We start from the raw sequence: 16,271 nt of genomic DNA, 5'->3' as shown, positions 1-16,271 counted from the left end.
TCCATAATCATTATACAGGCATTTCGCAATCTGCATAAAGATAAAATCATTCATATGGTGAACACTTGGTAACCGAACTAACAGAATGCATATAGAATATCTCCCGCATACAGACATTTCGCAATTTGCATGCTATATACCGGCCATCGCAATCAGTATATATCAATCGAAGTACTAAAGCATTCGTACCCCGAATGGGACTTGTCAAGGTCCATAGATCTATCTTTAGGATTCGCATCAATTAGGGGTCATTTCCCTAATTCTTAGGCTACCAAGCTAACAAGGGGCGATATTCAGTATTCGTAATCTAACCATAGAATATAGTTTAGTACTTGTGTCCATTTCGTTAAACAGTTATAAAAACAGCGCATGTATTATCAGCCCAAAAATATATGTAAAAAGGGAGTAATGAAACTCACCATACTGTATTTTGTAATAAAAATACATATGACGACATTGAATGATGCAAGGTTGGCCTCGGATTCACGAACCTATATTATTCATATATGTATTAAAACATATTCTTGTACTCGAATAAATATATATATATATATTATTATTAGTGATATAATTTTTATATTAATAATTTATATATATTTCATTATTTAATTAAATGTAATCATTTTATATATTAAAAATAAATAAATAAAAGTATTAGTATGGTTAAGTTATGTAAATATATTTATATTTATATATATATATATATATATATATATATATATATATATATATATATATATATCATTTGTTTGTTGAAACTAGTATTTGTAATAATACTAAAATAATATTTGTAATGGTAAAATGATAATATTGATATCTCTTAATATTACTAATAAAATATTAACGTTAATAATTCTATTAGTGATAAATATAATAATATTAATAATAACGACAGTGATATTAGTAATAAACTTAATATTTTATTTAAATTACTATTTAATCATTTTCGAAATAAAATTTGTATCTATAATCTTTATATTTATAATTCTAGTAATAATAATAATAAAATAATAAAAATGATAATATTAATTGTTTTCATAATAATATCGGTATTCCTAATCTTTTATATACATATACTTCTATGCATCGTGTTAACATTTTTATAACCTTTTATATCCATATGGTCATCTTAGTTTATTTATGATCATAATCATAACATAGTAAATTTAATTTTTACACAAATATCATTATATTATTATTAGGGTTACGATTTATAATAATATTAACAACAATATTAATAGCAATAATAATAATAATAATAATAATAATAATAATAATAATAATAATAATAATAATAATAATAATAATAATAATAATAATAATACTAATAATAATAATAATACTAATAAGTAAAATAAGAGTGTATACCCTCTAAGAAGCTTTTCCTAAAAAGAAATGCCCTGGACTGGGCTCGAACCTGAGACCTCTCGCTCACATACAAACACACCAACCAATCGAGCTGATGTGTCTTTCTGTTGTATTTCCGTAACCAACCCAATATAACCCGTATTTCCTTATTCTCTGGACTTCACCAATTTAATTCGGCCCATACCTTATTCGGCCCAACAGGCTAAAAGAATTCGGCACAATGTGTAACGATGGCCCATGTACAGCCCGATTACCTCACAAAGCATATTGGTTATCTTATCCCACTTGTGAGTTCCAGTGAGTTGACAGAAATGGGTGGGGCTCGATCAATAAAGGAAATAGAAGGAAGAGATAGTGTAGTCTTTTCTTTTTTCTTTTTTTTTCATCAATCACAGCTAATCTTTGATATCATTACTATGGCCATTCATAAAAAAAAATAATTGTGGCCCTCGTCAACTTTAATCGATTGAAACCCAAAAGAAATATTAAATGTTTCGGTTCTTGTTTACTTTAATGAAACGGTGGATAAACAAAACCGGCGATGCACTGCATACATGCATTATCTTGGATTCTCATAAAGTGTATTACTTTTGTTTTTTTTAAAGGCAAGAAAAAGGAGAGCACAACTTGTCCACTAGAGCCTCAAAATTTCTTATTATATGTTCTTTATATCTCTTCATCGAAGGCCTTAGATAAATATCATTATTAAATATGCGGTACATATTAGAATAAAAGAAAAGAGTGAAACAAGAACAAGAAGAAACTACAGTAGCAGTAGCGAAGGAAGAAGGGAAAAGAGAAGGAAAAGATAGAGAAAAATATTCGAATGGGTTTCGACTATAAAGGGAAAAAAAGGTGCAAGTGATCGTGAGTTTTTGAAACGGAAACGGAATAAAGTGCAGCAGTAAAAGGTGATGAATGATGGTGTAAAATAGTAGCCAAAGTGATGATTTGGTGATGATCGATGGTTGTTTTGTGATGGTTCATGGATTTGGCTTCAACCGAAAACAAAGTGGTATTTGAAAATTTCCATGAGGTTTTGTTAGGGTGAAAGGTGGTTCCCGATTGACGTGATGATCAAAGGTGATGGTGAATGCAACTCTATAAATCTCTGCAATGTTTTGGTGTACCTATAAATTTGTAGTCATGTATCTCTAATTATATAGATAGATAGAAAGAGAAGAAGAATCACAATTAAGTGATGTATGGCGTCGACAGAGATATTCGTACCAGGGAGAAGAGAACAAAGACAATATAAAGTTGATATCGACATTCAACAGATTTTGTATTTTTCTTGAAGTTTAAATTATTCTTCACAGTATACAATCAATTAGAGATTCAGTGAAAAAAATAAAAAGGTTGATGGTGATACGTAACAGACTCAAATATTTTAGCTTTTTATTTTATTTGCAATTAATATTAATAACCAATATTTATATTAACAATAATAATATTAATAATATTTATTAGTAATAACAAAATATTAACAATTAACAATATTAATCAAAGTAATACTAATAATAATATGAAAAATGATAGAGTTAATAAAAGTGATGATAATGAAAGTTTTAATAATGATAATAACTAATATTATTCATGATAACAATATTTATTTGTATTACTTATAATAATAATTACAAAGATAATAGTTATAATACTTAATTAGAATTTACCATGAATTATAATAATGATATTAATAATAACAAAAATAATAATTAATGATAATGAAAAAATGTTAATAATAATAAAAGGTATTAGTTCCTAATAATAATATTAATTTATAATAATACTAATAATTCTTAATAATAATGATAATAATATCTAATAATACAGGTGATCAACAAATTACATGTTTTCTATTTTCATATTAGAATAATGATATTAATAATACTGATATTGATATTAATATTAATAATAATAATATTATACAAATATATTTTCAACTTGTAATTTCATTTTATATATTACCCTTTTATATTATCAACTATGTGATACTTATATCATAATTGAATTTTTAATATCTATATATTTTTATATATTTCAATATACATATAACATTTACAATAATGGTTCGTGAATCGTCGGGAGTAGTCAAAAGTTAATTGAATCTATGTAAACAGTTCAAAATTTTTGAGACTCAACATTACAGACTTTGCTTATCATATCGAAATCGTATAAAGATTAAGTTTAAATTTGGTCAGAAATTTCCGGGTCGTCACAGTACCTACCCGTTAAAGAAATTTCGTCCCGAAATTTGAGTGAGGAGGTCATAAAAATGTTTTCATGACAAATATAAGTTGATAAATAGAGTTTTTATCATCATTGAGTAATATGGAATAAACAATTCGTTTATCTGAAGAGTACGAGTGAAGCTATCACAAAAGCATGGAATGAGTAAATGCAGGTTCAACTTAACCGGTGACGTAGTCACAGTTGATTTCCGGAATTTAAGGGATTTCAAAGAAAATCTTCGTTGTCTATATAAGATTTGATTCTTCAGAATTTAAGGAAATTAGGATCTCTATAATTAAATGCGATGATCTGTCCCGATCACTACGTCTGATATTTCCATTATAAATTTACCTTTTCCGTTCCATTAGTTTTCACCATTCCTATACTTTCTTTCTTAGTTCATACATACCAAAGATTGTGAAAATGCTTAATCCAGTTCTGATTCTTGTCCTTATCCTTACTATCGCAACAAGCATTCTCCTTTTCCAACTTTCACCGGAGGAATCTGTTTTCTTTTACTTCGCCCTTGGGGTTATAGTGTTCATCATACTCCCATGTCTTTATATTGCTATTCGTTTTAATATCCACCGTTTGTGATCTAATTGTGGTTGTTGAGATTTATATTTTCTCTTATATTTTGGAGTCCCTGTTTCCGTCTTCTATAATCATTGTCATTCACAGTTAATGCTCTCTCTTATTTGCTGCGATTTATACCCCCTTTCAATTTCGAAGCTTCATGCTTTTGTTTTCTTTTCGCAAGTAATGGTCCAGAATTCGTAGGTATGGAGTTTCGAATTATCATAATATACAAGGTAGAAAGGAAAGGTAGTAGCACGATTTGATTTGTCAAATTACCAGAATATCTGAAAAAGACCGAATCATCAAGAAGATATTTTCTTGAGATTTTTGAGGTTAAATAGAATACAAGAGTCGTGTAACATGGCACATGATGACGTTATGATCTGTGAATCATCACGTTCCATTAGAAACTCAGCATGACTTACTGTAATATAATCACGTTGATCAAGTGTCATTATATTATACTAACTCATGCTTCAGTTCCCAACACTACTTCAGAATTCATTCATAATTCAAATTCGAATTTTATAGAAATTCAGAAACTAAAACAGTTTCCTTTATGATGTAACACGGATAGCACGAAGAGATAGATAATTTCGGACAAGAATATTTATGAAAATATCCTCAGAAATATCAAAGATATTTATGATGATATTTTCAGAATTTCTAAGATCGAAGGTTGATGAAGAAAGATTTTTCGCAAGATTTAACATGAGTATGGAGCAAGATATTCTCTATAGATTTCATCGGATACAGAAGTATCTGGATTCTTTGAATATAGGGTTTGGTCCTTGTATTTGTCCTTGGTCTCTTTCATGGTTTGCTCAATCCGTTTTTCAGTACCATATTTTCTATCGAGCGTTCCTAACATTCCATTCTTTATCGTCAAACTTTTGGCCATTAAGACCATCCATAATCTTGCTGTTTCCTCTGCATTTAATGTTACCACATCTGAATCAATGGTTATCAATTTGAGGTGTTTCGAGAAGATTTTGTTTTTAGATGATTGAATGCTGATTGTAATTGTCAAGATTCATATGATGTTTACGATGAAGTCAAGTGGAAAACTCGAAGAAATGTTTAGTTTCATATGTTATAATCAATATTTTAATACCTTTTAATTGTCCAATGTTAGTAGTCCACAGTTAGTAGTCCAAATATAGTCCAATAGTCCATATATATAGTTTAATATATAATTTTCGTATTAATTAAGACGTATTGTATTATCTAAGGCTCAATCTTGACCCATTGTACAACTGTTGTCTTTGAAGTAATCTCGACGTATTGTGTACATGTGTCTTAAGATTTATTCAACTTATTTAATTCGAAGATTATATTATATTGTCCCGGGATTAACCAAGACTAGTAAATTATAAGGAATAGTCATAAAGGATATAGGAATAGTTAGCTAGGATATTGTTAGCGTGGATTCTTAACAACATTTCACATAGTATTAGTTTGTTTCTAATCACTTTTTATTGTGTCAATTATTTCTTCTTTATGCCACTTGTTGGATTTTGATTGGTCAAAATCTGAATATGAAATTGTATTTGAATTGGAATGAAAGTGGTTATGCTTCGGTGAACGGATACGTATATCTGTGGATATCGGTATGATAGTAAAAGGCTGTTGAATCTGAATTGAAGAATGTACAGTGTAACTTATTAATGTGAAATCTAAATATTTCTCGGGTATTACCTACCCGTTAAAATATTTCCACAATTAATTAGTTTGTACGAATGAATTTTTAATTACAAACTTTATGAAAATATATACTTACATATATATTTTCTTCAGATGTAATCCATGGATTTAATGAGTCAATATAATACTAACTCATCTGATTTACGATTAGAACTAGAATACATAATCTCTAAAACATTAAAGATTACATAATCGTCATTTAGAACTAAGATAAACGATGTAGAATAATATGTAGCACGAAGATAATCGATATAGAAAGATACGTAGAATGAAGATAAATGATATAGAACGATAGGTAGAACGATAGGTAGAAAAAAGATTATACTTGAGGTATAGTTTGTGATGTTGAGGCGTGTGGAGTCGAGACTTGTGTTGTTGGTGGTACAGCTTTCAGTGTTGATGTTGGTGGCACTGTTGATGCTAGTGATGTTGCTGGTGCTTGTAAGTTGTGTACCGTGCTCTCTAAAGCTAACACTCGAGCTCAGAGTTCTCTAACTTCTTCCACTAACCCTGGCTGGTTATCAGTGTGAGGTGTAGGTTGGATATCTTCTCTAGTTCCATTAACGGTAGCCTCCAGACGAAAAATTCTCGCAAAAAGGGTATAAACGGTGTTGCGAACAGGTTCGCCGGTGAGCGGGTCGAGTACTCCGATGTTAGGTGGTAGATTCGGCTCATGATATGGAGTACATTCTTCTCTTCTCCATAGGGTGAGTATGTCGCGAACCCACCCCCATTTTCTCCTGTAATCACGGTAGTTGATTGGTTGATGTGCTCTCGTTACGCTGTCTTCAGAGTCAGAGGAACTTGGTCGATTCCTAGAGGCCATCTTACGCGATCACAGAAAAGATTGTTGGTATGAAAATATTGGTGACAGCAATAATATTTGGATGGTGTTCTCAATGCATGATATACATAGATATATATAATACCAGGATTTCTTAAATTACGGAGGAAATTACGAAAGATGTTAGGCAGAGTTTACAGTAACAAATACGTTAAGATATGAATTTATCTAAACACTATCTATGCAATAAATGCAGTAAGATGTGTCTAGACTTAAGAATGATAAACAGGTAATTTTCGACACGAAATGATAAGTAAAACTTTTGACATGCAGACACGGTCGGAGTCCAGACTTACTAATGCATTATAACAACTATCAGTTAGACACACTAATGCAAGACCTGGTTCACTAAGACGACCTGCTCTGATACCAACTGTAAAAGCCCGTCCTAAACCATCTGGACGAACACTTCAACAACTGGTTCCATTGCGAGGTACAGACCTCTATATGATACGTTTTACAAACATTGCATTCATTTTTAAAAGACAACTTTCATTACAACGATAGTTGACAAATATGCATACCATTTCACAATATAATCAGACTATAAATGACTTAATCTGTCATTTACTTTAATATAATATTGTTGAACTCAACGACTCGAATGCAACGTCTTTTGAAATATGTCATGAATGACTCCAAGTAATATCTTTAAATTGAGCAAATGCACTGCGGAAGATTTCTTTCATACCTGAGAATAAACATGCTTAAAAGTGTCAACCAAAAGGTTGGTGAGTTCATTAGTTTATCATAAACAATCATTTCCATAAGTTTTAATAGACCACAAGATTTCATTTTTCAATATCATTTCCATAATCATTATACAGGCATTTCGCAATCTGCATAAAGATAAAATCATTCATATGGTGAACACTTGGTAACCGAACTAATAGAATGCATATAGAATATCCCCCGCATACAGACATTTCGCAATCTGCATGCTATATACCGGCCGTCGCAATCAGTATATATCAATCGAAGTACTAAAGCATTCGTACCCCGAATGGGACTTGTCAAGGTCCATAGATCTATCTTTAGGATTCGCGTCAATTTGGGGCCATTTCCCTAATTCTTAGGCTACCAAGCTAACAAGGGGAGATATTCAGTATTCGTAATCAAACCATAGAATATAGTTTAGTACTTGTGTCCATTTCGTAAAACAGTTATAAAAACAGCGCATGTATTATCAGCCCAAAAATATATGTAAAAAGGGAGTAATGAAACGCACCATACTGTATTTTGTAGTAAAAATACATATGACGACATTGAACGATGCAAGGTTGGCCTCGGATTCATGAACCTATATTATTCATATATGTATTAAAACATATTCTTGTACTCGAATAAATATATATATATATATTATTATTAGTGATATAATTTTTATATTAATAATTTATATATATTTCATTATTTAATTAAATGTAATCATTTTATATATTGAAAATAAATAAATAAAAGTATTAGTATGGTTAAGTTATGTAAATATATATATATATATATATATATATATATATATATATATATATATATATATATATATATATATATATATATATCATTTATTTGTTGAAACTAGTATTTGTAATAATACTAAAATAATATTTGTAATGGTAAAATGATAATATTGATATCTCTTAATATTACTAATAAAATATTAACGTTAATAATTCTATTAGTGATAAATATAATAATATTAATAATAACGACAGTGATATTAGTAATAAACTTAATAATTTATTTAAATTATTATTTAATCATTTTCGAAATAAAATTTGTATCTATAATCTTTATATTTATAATTCTAGTAATAATAATAATAAAATAATAAAAATGATAATATTAATTGTTTTCATAATAATATCGGTATTCCTAATCTTTTATATACATATACTTCTATGCATCGTGTTAACATTTTTATAACCTTTTATATCCATATGGTCATCTTAGTTTATTTATGATCATAATCATAACATAGTAAATTTCATTTTTACACAAATATCATTATATTATTATTAGGGTTACGATTTATAATAATATTAACAACAATATTAATAGCAACAATAATAATAATAATAATAATAATAATAATAATAATAATAATAATAATAATAATAATAATAATAATAATAATAATAATAATACTAATAAGTAAAATAAGAGTGTATACCCTCTAAGAAGCTTTTCCTAAAAAGAAATGCCCTGGACCGGGCTCGAACCTGAGACCTCTCGCTCACATACAAACACACCAACCAATCGAGCTGATGTGTCTTTCTGTTGTATTTTCGTAACCAACCCAATATAACCCGTATTTCCTTATTCTCTGGACTTCACCAATTTAATACGGCCCATACCTTATTCGGCCCAACAGGCTAAAAGAATTCGGCCCAATGTGTAACGATGGCCCATGTACAGCCCGATTACCTCACACAGCATATTGGTTATCTTATCCCACTTGTGAGTTCCAGTGAGTTGACAGAAATGGGTGGGGCTCGATCAATAAAGGAAATAGAAGGAAGAGATAGTGTAGTCTTTTCTTTTTTCTTTTTTTTTTCATCAATCACAGCTAATCTTTGATATCATTACTATGGCCATTCATAAAAAAAATAATTGTGGCCCTCGTCAACTTTAATCGATTGAAACCCAAAAGAAATATTAAATGTTTCGGTTCTTGTTTACTTTAATGAAACGGTGGATAAACAAAACAGGCGATGCACTGCATATATGCATTATCTTGGATTCTCATAAAGTGTATTACTTTTTTTTTTATTTATTATTTTTTTTAAAGGCAAGAAAAAGGAGAGCACAACTTGTCCACTAGAGCCTCAAAATTCCTTATTATATGTTCTTTATATCTCTTCATCGAAGGCCTTAGATAAATATCATTATTAAATATGCGGTACATATTAGAATAAAAGAAAAGAGTGAAACAAGAACAGGAAGAAACTGCAGTAGCAGTAGCGAAGGAAGAAGGGAAAAGAGAAGGAAAAGATAGAGAAAAATATTCGAATGGGTTTCGACTATAAAGGGAAAAAAAAATGGTGCAAGTGATCGTAAGTTTTTGAAACGGAAACGGAATAAAGTGCAGCAGTAAAAGGTGATGAATGATGGTGTAAAATAGTAGCCAAAGAGATGATTTGGTGATGATCGATGGTTGTTTTGTGATGGTTCATGGATTTGGCTTCAACCGAAAACAAAGTGGTATTTGAAAAATTCCATGAGGTTTTGTTAGGGTGAAAGGTGGTTCCCGATTGACGTGATGATCAAAGGTGATGGTGAATGCAACTCTATAAATCTCTGCAATGTTTTGGTGTACCTATAAATTTGTAGTCATGTATCTCTAATTATATAGATAGATAGAAAGAGAAGAAGAATCACAATTAAGTGATGTATGGCGTCGACAGAGATATTCGTACCAGGGAGAAGAGAACAAAGAAAATATAAAGTTGATATTGACATTCAACAGATTTGGTATTTTTCTTGAAGTTTAAATTATTCTTCACAGTATACAATCAATTAGAGATTCAGTGAACAAAATAAAAAGGTTGATGGTGATACGTAACAGACTCAAATATTTTAGCTTTTTATTTTATTTGCAATTAATATTAATAACCAATATTTATATTAACAATAATAATATTAATAATATTTATTAGTAATAACAAAATATTAACAATTAACAATATTAATCAAAGTAATACTAATAATAATATGAAAAATGATAGAGTTAATAAAAGTGATGATAATGAAAGTTTTAATAATGATAATAACTAATATTATTCATGATAACAATATTTATTTGTATTACTTATAATAATAATTACAAAGATAATAGTTATAATACTTAATTAGAATTTACCATGAATTATAATGATGATATTAATAATAACAATAATGATAATTAATGATAATGAAAAAAATGTTAATAATAATAAAAGGTATTAGTTCCTAATAATAATATTAATTTATAATAATACTAATAATTCTTAATAATAATGATAATAATATCTAATAATACATGTGATCAACAAATTACATGTTTTCTATTTTCATATTAGAATAATGATATTAATAATACTGATATTGATATTAATATTAATAATAATATTATTATACAAATATATTTTCAACTTGTAATTTCATTTTATATATTACCCTTTTATATTATCAACTATGTGATACTTATATCATAATTGAATTTTTAATATCTATATATTTTTATATATTTCAATATACATATAACATTTACAATAATGGTTCGTGAATCGTCGGGAGTAGTCAAAAGTTAATTGAATCTATGTAAACAGTTCAAAATTTTTGAGACTCAACATTACAGACTTTGCTTATCGTATCGAAATCGTATAAAGATTAAGTTTAAATTTGGTTGGAAATTTCCGGGTCATCACAGGGAGGTTGTTATTATTGCGTTTAGTAATCATAGCATGTAGCAATAGACCATGGTTCAAATCAAAGGAATTCTTCATCTTGTAAAACCTAAAAAAAAAAAAATTCAGAATGGGGGGAGAAGACTAGTTCTTTAGGGTGTGCTAGTAGAAAATACCAATCGGATTCCATTCTCGAAAACTACACGAAAACAGAAAATCTAACTTTAGACAACATAAGAATTATACTTACAACTTTTGAATCTCCCCACACTTAGTTAGCGGTGGTGTTGAAATTGTGATTAACTTCATCGTCAACTTCCATCGGACCATCAATATAGTGTTTAACTCTGTGACCATAAACTTTAAATTCAATTCCGTTTGAATTTATCAATTCTATTGTTCCATACGGGAAAACTCTTTTGACTATAAATGGTCTAGACCATCTAGATTTCAACTTTCCAGGAAATAGCCTGAATCTTGAATTGAAAAGAAGAACTCTGTCTCCTTCCTTAAATTCTTTTGAACTTCTAATTCTTTTATCATGCCATTTCTTCGTTCTTTCCTCATAGATTAACGAATTTGCATATGCATCATGTCTTAATTCTTCTAATTCATTTAGTTGACTTAACCGTAGGCATCCAGCTTCATGCAAATCAAGATTACATGTCTTCAAAGCTTAAAATGCTTTGTGCTCAATTTCTACTGGAAGGTGACATGCTTTTCTGTAAACGAGTTTAAAAGGTGTGGTGCCAATTGGAGTTTTGTAGGCTGTTCTAAAAGCCCAAAGTGCATCCTCCAATTTCATGGACCATTCCTTCGGATTTGCTCCTACAGTTTTCTCTAGAATACGTTTTAATGCTCGGTTGGTATTTTCAACTTGTCTACTTGTTTGTAGATGATAAGCGGTTGAGAGTTTATGAGTTACTCCATATCTTTTGAGAACTTTCTCAAGTTGATTATTACAAAATTGAGTACCCCGATCACTTATTAAAGCTTTCGGTGTTCCGAACCTTGCAAAAAGACGTTTTAAGAAGTTGACTACAACTCGTGCATCGTTTGTTGGGAGAGCTTGCGCTTCCGCCCATTTAGATACATAATCAATGGCAATGAGAATGTAGAGATTATTATGAGATTTTAAAATCGGACCCATAAAGTCAATACCCCAAATGTCGAAAACTTCACATACTTGAATGACATTTTGTGGCATTTCATCACGTTGACTTATTTTTCCGGCCCTTTGACATGCATCACAGGATTTACAAAGAAGGTGTGCATCTTTGAAAATTGAAGGCCAATAGAATCCAGCTTCGTAAACCTTTCTTGCTGTGAGTTGAGGCCCATAATGCCCTCCCGTTGGTCCTGTGTGACAATGGTTTAAGATTTGTATAGCTTCATTTCCGAATACACATCGGCGTATTATTCCGTCGGGACAACTTTTAAACAAATGTGGATCTTCCCAGAAATAGTGTTTTATATCACTAAAGAATTTCTTTCGTTTTTGGTACGACAACCCTTTTTCAAGGAATCCAAATGCTAAGTAGTTTGCAAAGTCTGCAAACCATGGAATTTTACTTTTATCAATTTTCAAAAGGTATTCATCAGGAAAGTTATCTTGTATGGTCGATTCATTTAGAACTTCTAATTCAGGATTTTCAAGACGAGAAAGATGATCAGCGGCGAGATTTTCTGCTCCCTTTTTATCTCGGATTTTAATATCGAATTCTTGTAAAAGTAAAATCCAACGGATTAATCATGGTTTGACATCTTATTTTGAAAACAAATATTTAAGGGCAGAATGATCAGTATAGACCACCGTTTTAGCTAGAACGAGATATGAACGAAATTTGTCAAAAGCAAAGACAATAGCAAGGAGTTCTTTTTCAGTAGTTGTATAATTCGTCTGTGCTCCTTGTAACGTCTTACTAGCATAGTATATAGGTTTGAATCATTTATCAATTCTTTGACCTAAAACGGCTCCCATTGCAAAATCACTTGCATCGCACATAAGTTCAAATGGTAGCTTCCAGTTTGGAGTTATCATAATAGCCGTATTAGTGAGTTTTTATTTAAGAATATTAAAAGATTTGATGCATTCATCCGAAAAGATGAATGGAGCATCTTTTTCAAGAAGTTTATTCATTGGAGTGGCAATTTTAGAAAAATCTTTTATGAAACGTCGGTAAAAATTGGCATGTCCTAGAAAACTCCTAACTCCTCTAACATTGGTGGGATGTGGAAGTTTAGCAGTTACATCTACTTTAGCTTTATCCACTTCAATTCCTTCACTTGAAATTTTATGACCAAGAACGATGCCTTCTGTAACCATGAAATGGCATTTCTCCCAATTATGTACTAGATTTGATTTCTTGCATCTAATAAGCATTCGTTCAAGATTAACTAGACATGTTTCAAAAGTATCACCGAAGACTAAAAAGTCATCCATGAAAACTTCCATGCATTCTTCTATCATGTCGTGAAAAATTGCCATCGTACACCTTTGAAAGGTTGCAGGGGCGTTGCAAAGTCCAAATGGCATGCGTTTATAAGAAAAAGTACCATAAGGGCACGTGAAAGTGGTTTTCTCTTGGTCCTCGGGTGCAATTGGAATTTGAAAATATCCGGAGAAACCGTCAAGAAGACAATAGTAACTATTTCCGGCTAACCTTTCCAACATTTGATCAATGAAAGGTAATGGAAAGTGATCTTATCGTGTGGCGTCATTTAATTTTCTATAATTAATACAAACACGCCATCCTATTACAGTCCTAATAGGAATAAGCTCAACATCATAATTTGTGATGACAGTGATGCCACCCTTCTTAGGTACGCATCGAACTGGGCTTACCCATGGACTATCAGAGATTGGATAAATTAAATCTGCATCGAGCAGTTTAATAATTTCTTTCTTAACAACATCTTGCATATTTGGATTTAATCTTCGTTGGCGTTGCACATATGTTTTATGATTTTCTTCCATAAGGATTTTATGTGTGCAATACGAAGGACTTATACCTTTAATGTCATGAATCTTCCATGCAATAGCTTGTTTATGAGCTTTTAGCACAGAAATGAGTTGAGATTTTTCATTTTTAGTAAGAGAAGACGAGATTATTACAGGTAATTTAGATTTACCATGTAAATAAGCGTATTTCAAATGGGTTGGAAGTGGCTTTAACTCTAATATCGGTGGTTCTTCTATCGATGATTTGTATCGATATTTGTCTTCCTCTTTCAGTACTTGAAGTTCTTCTATTATTGGTTCGTATTCATTAGCTATAAGTGTAGCTAACATTTCAGCTTCATCAATTGGTTCATCTCCTTCTCCTAAAGAACATTCTCCTGTTCCTTGTAATTCAGGAAATTCTTGTAACAATTCTGCATGTGAATCTATAGTTTGAACATAATAACATGTATCATCTGCAGATTGCGGTTGTTGCATTACTTTATCAACAGAAAAGGTAACACTCTCTTCCTCTATACTTAGGGTCAGTTTCTTACCAAACACGTCTATTATTGCTTTAGCCGTGTTTAAGAATGGTCTTCCTAATATAAGAGGAACTCGAGAATCTTCTTCCATGTCCAGAATAACAAAATCTACTGGGAATACTAAAGTACCAACTTTAACTATCATGTTCTCCGTTATCCCTCTAGGATATTTTATTGATCGATCGGCTAGTTGTATACTTATTCGTGTTGGTTTTAAATCTCCAAGGTCTAGTTTAGCGTATAATGAATACGACATTAAATTTATACTAACACCTAAATCTGTCAATGCTTCTATTGAACTAAGACTACCCAGAAAACATGAAATTGTGAAACGTCCTGGATCTGATAATTTTTCTGGTATCTTATTCAACAACACTGCAGAACAATTAGCATTCATTGTGACAGCCGAGAGTTCTTCCATTTTTCTTCTATTTGTGATTAGATCTTTCAGAAATTTAGCATATCTTGGCATTCCTGAAATTACATCAATGAAAGGAAGATTGACATTTATTTGTTTAAACATATCCAAGAATTTGGATTGCTCGGCTTCAAGTCTTTCTTTTCTCATTTTACTTGGGTATGGAAGTGGTGGTTGGTATGGTTTAACATAAGGCTTTGCCTTAACTGTGTTATCTTCATTAACCTATTCAACTACCGGTTCAGTTTCCTTTTCTTGCTCAGGCTATGGTGCCTGTGAAGTAGGAATAGAGTAATCGGAAATTACAGGTATTTCAGGTGGTTTAAGTGTTATACCACTTCTTGTGGTAATGACTTTAGCTGTTTCATTTCGGGGGTTAGCATTTGTATCACTAGGTAGACTCCCCGGTTTTCTTTCACCAATTAACCTTGATAGGTTACTTACTTCTTGTTCCAGATTTTGGATTGAAGCTTGTTGATTTCTAAATGCTTGAGCATTTTGTTCATTAGTTTGTTTCTGAGATGTAACAAACTGCGTTTGAGATTCAACTAGCTTTAAAACCATGTCTTCTAAATTTGTCTTTTTCTCATCGGTTTGTGGTGATTTATTAATGTAACCAGGTCTTTGCTGATTGTAAGTATTGTTAGATACTTGTTGATTGCTAGGACCTTGTTGGTTGTTGTGTTGGGCATTTTTGATTGTAAGGAACGTTTCGATTGTAGTTTGGCCTTGGCGGTTGATAATTATTTCCCGGCCTTTGGTTTATGTATGAAACATTCTCTCTTTATTCCATTGTTTGTTCAACACTGAGACAATCTTTTGTCAAATGTGGTCCTCCACACTGCTCACAACTGATTCGTATTGCGTGAATATCTTTAGTCATCTTTTCCATTTGTCTCTCGAAAGAATCTAGCTTTGCGAAAATGGAATCAAAGTCATGGCTAGAATCGGCTCTAGCCGCTTTAGATGAATGAAGAATATCTTTTTCCTGGTGCCACTCATGCGAGTGGGAGGCTGTATTATCAATAATCTTGTGAGCTTCGGTAGTGGTTTTCTTCCTAATGGAACCACCAGCGGCTATGTCGATGTCTTTTCGTGTAGCGACGCCGATGCCTTTATAAAATATTTGAACTATTTGAAAAGTGTCTAAACCGTGTTGAGGACATCCTCTCAACATTTTTCCGAATCTTGTCCACGCCTCAAATAACGTTTCATTTAGATTTTGTGTGAATGTGGCAATTTCTCCTTGAAGTCT

The 16,271-nt window shown here is 30.9% G+C and overlaps 1 non-coding gene across 1 annotated transcript; it reads left to right on the top strand.

Moving 5' to 3' along the window:
• Positions 1 to 16,164: 16,164 nt before the first annotated feature.
• On the top strand, positions 16,165 to 16,271 carry LOC139856252 (small nucleolar RNA R71). The gene has a single exon (XR_011761747.1). It is a non-coding gene; the product is annotated as a small nucleolar RNA R71 (small nucleolar RNA).

This window comes from Rutidosis leptorrhynchoides, chromosome 6 (assembly GCF_046630445.1).
Source record: "Rutidosis leptorrhynchoides isolate AG116_Rl617_1_P2 chromosome 6, CSIRO_AGI_Rlap_v1, whole genome shotgun sequence".
Taxonomy (NCBI): Eukaryota; Viridiplantae; Streptophyta; class Magnoliopsida; order Asterales; family Asteraceae; genus Rutidosis; species Rutidosis leptorrhynchoides.
Note: the sequence above shows the minus strand (reverse complement) of the source record. Positions and strands in the feature narration are given on the sequence as shown.